The sequence below is a fragment of the Xyrauchen texanus genome, chromosome 47, assembly GCF_025860055.1.
Source record: "Xyrauchen texanus isolate HMW12.3.18 chromosome 47, RBS_HiC_50CHRs, whole genome shotgun sequence".
Taxonomy (NCBI): domain Eukaryota; kingdom Metazoa; phylum Chordata; class Actinopteri; order Cypriniformes; family Catostomidae; genus Xyrauchen; species Xyrauchen texanus.
This window is the reverse complement of record NC_068322.1, coordinates 21,497,922-21,503,075: the sequence shown is the minus strand read 5'-3', so window position 1 is coordinate 21,503,075 and position 5,154 is coordinate 21,497,922.

The window sequence follows — 5,154 nt, the reverse complement described above, 5'->3', positions numbered from 1 at the left end:
CAAGAGCTTTTCATGTGGAGTTAAAAATGGGGCAAATCACATGAATTTGCCTACAATATTGCTGTAGCAAAATGCATAGCCACGATTAATATTGTGGAGGATAAGAGTTTTTTTGACAGAAAAGAAAGCATATATAAAGTTAAATTTAAGCACTTTTTTGCAAATTTGCGATTAATCAGGATTAACCATGAAAAGTCTTGCGATTAATTGCAATTAAATATTTTGACCGAGTGAGCACTATTTGAAACAATACATTTCAGTCGATCAAGATGGAGTTACGGACGGCAGCCACTGTGTGGAGCTCTCCGATTCTTTTGTTGTTTTTGTTTGTTTGTCCTGTGTTTTGTTAATCTTTTTCCAATCAGTTTTACCAGGGAGGAACTGCTGAACATTTGGCAGCACATACCAGACAAACTTTTCCCTGTTTTTGACTATTTGGACGCTTTGCTGGACATTTTAGCCAGAGGCGCAGCTGTGTTGTTTAAGAGACGCAGGCGAGGGAAATGATCCGGAGTGCTGGTCAAGCTTTGTCAGCATGGCTTTCGATCAGCGCTGCTGAGGATTCATCTAGCGAATCTCTGCTCTCTTCCTAACAAAACAGATGAACTACATCTCCTCACCTGTACAAAGAAAGACTTTTCAACCTCTGCTTCCTTGTACTTCACAGAAACCAGGTTGAGTGAAGCCATTCACAGAAGCAATACATCTACGGGCTTTCAGCTGATCAGAGCGGATCGCATCGTGGAGTTAACGAGGAAAACAAGAAGCAGCGGAACATGCTTTTACATCAATGAAAGTTGTGGTGTACAGATGTAACAATGTTAAAGAAGATGTGCTGTCATAATTTGGAAGCGCTCTTCATTAACCTTATGCCTTTCTGCTCACCACGGGAGTTTTTCTCATTTATTCTGGTGAGTGTTTATATCCCGCCACATGCGTGCGTGAACACAGCGCTGCAATAGCTGGCTGATCAAATCACAGACATGGAACAACAACACCCGGACTCAGTTATTATTATTCTTGGGGATTTTAACAAAGCAAACCTCACACGTGAACTGCCCAAATACAAACAGCCCATTATATGCCCAACCAGAGACAGAAATGTACTGGATCATTGCTACAAAACAATAAAGGAAGCATAGCGCTCTGTCCCTAGAGCAGCTTTGGGTCTTTCTGATCACAGTCTGGTTCATCTTCTTCCAATCTACAGGCAGAAACTACAATCAGCTAAGCTAAAACTGTAAATATGGACCAAGGAATCAGAGCAGGAACTACAAGCCTACTGGTTGGAGTGTTTTTGGGCTGCAGACACCAATCTGGGCAAGCTCACAGATACTGTGACATAATATATTAGTTTCTGTGAGGATATGTGCATTCCAACTGGGACTTACATACAACAATGACAAACCGTGGTTTACAGCAGAACTCGGGCACCTTCGTCAGGCAAAAGAGGATGCTTACAGAGGTGGGGATAAAATCTTGTACTATCAGGGCAGGAACACACTGAATAAGGAAATCAGAGTGGCTAAAAGAAGCTATTCTGATAAGCTGAAAAACAAGTTTTCAGCTTACGCCATCAGCATGAAGTGGCCTGAAGCAATTTACTAACTACAGGAGTCCTACTCCCAATACTGTAGTGGACAAACAATTGGCTGACGAACTGAATGTGTTCTACCATAGATTTGAAAGGCCCAATCTCAACCTGCTCTTAAGGTCTGTGAAGCGGAGGTGTGCTATGTCAAAAGACAAGGTAAGCACAGGGCCCAGATGGTGTTTCACCCACTTCTTTAAAATCCTGTGCTAACCAGCTGGCACCAATCTTCACACAGATCTTCAACAGATCACTGGAGCAGTGTGAAGTCCCATGCTGCTTCAAATGCTCAATCATCATTCCTGTCCCAAATAAACTCAAAATCACAGGACTTAATGACTACAGAGCCGTCGCTCTGATGTCTGTGGTCATGAAATCATTTGAGAGACTGGTGTTGGCCCTTCTAGATCCCCTTCAATTTGCTTATCGAGCAAACAGGTATGTGGATAATGCAGGAAACATGGGATTGCATCATATCCTGCAACATCTGTACAGACCAGGGACACATGCAAGGATCCTTTTGGTGGACTTAAGTTTGGCTTTCAACACAATCATCCCATCTATTCTCCAGACTAAATTACACCAACTCTCTGTTCCCACGTCTATCTGTCAGTGGATCACCAGCTTTCTGACAGACAGGCAGCAGCCAGTGAGAATGGGAAAATCACTTCCAGTATATGTACAATCAGCACTGGTGCCCCCATGGATGTGTGCTCTCCCCACTACTCTTCTCCCTGTATACAAATGACTGCACTGCCAAGGACCCCTCTGTCAAGCTCTTGAAATTTTCAGATGACACTACTGTCAGCGACCTCATCCAAGATGACGATGAGTCTGTATAAAGAAGGGAGGTTGAGAGGTTGGCTCACTGGTGTATTCAAAACAACCAGGAGCTAAACACGCTCAAAAATGATTGTGGACTTTAGGAGGAACACCCAAACATTGACCCCCTCGTCATTCTAAACAGCACTGTGGCAGCAGTGGAGTCATTCTGTTTTCCAGGGCACTAACATCTCATAGGACCCACATTGGATCCATTGTGAAAAAGGCCCAGCAGAGGTTGTACTTCCTTCACCAGCAGTCATTGAGTCTGTCCTCTGCACTTCTGTATCTGTCTGGATTGGTGCAGCTACAAAATTTGATATCAGAAGACTACAAAGGACAATTCGGACTGCTCAGAGGATTATTGGTTGCCCCCTACCCTCCCTTCAAGAACTGTACACTTCCAGAGTGAGGAAAAGGGCTGGAAAAATCACTCTGAACAACACTCTCCCAGCTCACTACCTTTTTGAACTGTTGCCTTCTGGTAGGCGCTGCAGAGCACTGAGCACCAGAACCATCAGGCACGGATCACAGAGCACCAGATCCATTAGGCACAGGAACGTGTGTGTGTGTGTGTGTGTAAAATATAAAAATACAAATCTGTTATACAGTATATATATATTGTCCTATTGTGTATTTCTATAAATACTCTATTTTCTATTCACTTCTACAAACAATAGCCCATAATGACGACGTGAAAGAAGTTTGTTTGAATTTTTTGTATATGTATTAAAAATAAAAATGAAAAAAATCACATGTACATAAGTATTCACAGCCATGACACTTAAAATTGAGCTCAGGTTCTTCCTGTTTCCACTGATCATCCTTGAGATGATTCTACAACTTCATTGAGGTCCACCTGTGGTAAATTCAGTTGATTGAATATGATTTGGAAAGGAACACACCTGTCTATATAAGGTCCCACAGTTAACGGTGCATGTCAGAGCACAAACCAAGCCATGAAGTCCAAGGAATTGTCTGTAGACCTCCGAGACAGGATTGTATCGAGGCACAGATCTGGGGAAGGGTACAGAATAATATCTGCAGTATTGAAGGTCCCAATGAGCACATAAATGGAAGAAGTTTGGAACCACAAGGACTCTTCCTAGAGCTGGCCGGCCGGCCAAACTGAGCAATCGGGGGAGAAGGGCCATAGTCAGGGAGGTGACCAAGAACCTGATGGTCACTCTGACAGAGCTCCAGCATTTCTCTGTGGAGAGAGGAGAACCTTCCAGAAGAACAACCATCTCTGCAGCACTCAACCAATCAGGCCTGTATGGTAGAGTGGCCAGACGGAAGCAACTCATCAATAAAAGGCACATGACAGCCTGCCTGGAGTAAAAGGCACCTGCAGGACTCTCAGACCATGAGAAACAAAATTATCTGTTCTGATGAAACAAAGATTAAACTCTTTGGCCTGAATGGCAAGCGTCATGTCTGGAGGAAACCAGGCACCGCTCATCACCTGGCCTATACCATCCCTACAGTGAAGCATGGTGGTGGCAGCAACATGTTGTGGGGATTTTTTTTCAGTGGCAGAAACTGAGAGACTAGTCAGGATCGAGGGAAAGATGAATGCAGCAATATACAGAGATATCCTTGATGAAAACCTGCTCCAGAACGCTGTGGACCTCAGACTGGGGTGAAGGTTCATCTTCCAACAGGACAACAACCCTAAGCACACAGCCAAGATAACAAAGGAGTGGCTATGGGACAACTCTGTGAATGTCCTTGAGTGGCCCAGCCAGAGCCCAAACTTGAATCTCTGGAGAGATCTGAAAATGGCTGTGCACCGATGCTTCCCATCCAACCTGATGGAGCTTGAGAGGTCCTTCAAAGAAGAATGTAAGAAACTGCCCAAAAATAGGTGTGCCAAGCTTGTAGCATCATACACAATAAGACTCAAGGCTATAATTTAACACCAGTTAAAGTATTGAGCAAAGGCTGTGAATACTTATGTACATGTGTTTTTGTATTTTCTTATTTTTTTTTATAAATTTGCAAAGATTTCAAACAAACTTTTGACATGTTGTCATTATGGGGTATTGTTTGTAGAATTTTAAGTAAAATAATGAATTTAATCCATTTTGGAATAATGTAACATAACAAAATGTGGAAAAAGTGAAGCGCTGTGAATACTTTCCGGATGCACTGTATGTATGTATGTATGTATGTGTATATATATATATATATATATATATATATATATATATATTATTATTATTATTATTATATCTGTCTTGTTGCTGTATTTTTTGTGCATTGGAAGCTTCTGTCACCAAGACAACTGCCTTGTATGTGTAAGCATATTTGGCAATAAAGCTCATTCTGATTTTGATTTTAATGCTTGCATTACATAACCAACTACATATACAACCCTATACTAGCATGACTACAACATTAACAGTAGCAAAACTGAGTCCGGGGTTTGAGAACTGCAAAGCACACGAGTTGACACATGAGCCGAAATTCTCATATAAGCGTATTAACCTTAAAAACCTCCTTTTTAGGAGAATATTAAACTTGCTTTCTGTGTCCATCAGAGGACATTTCACATCAAATCGGCAATGGTAAGGGTGATTTGCAATAATGTTGCCACAGTCATATTATTTTCATGAGATCGGGCTTCATCGCTTATCAATCTCAGAGCTCATGACAGATCTGTCTTGAAAGTTTGTACACTATCGTTAAACATCATTACTTCTGAAACCTGACTGTTGCCTTTTGTATAGTACCAAACA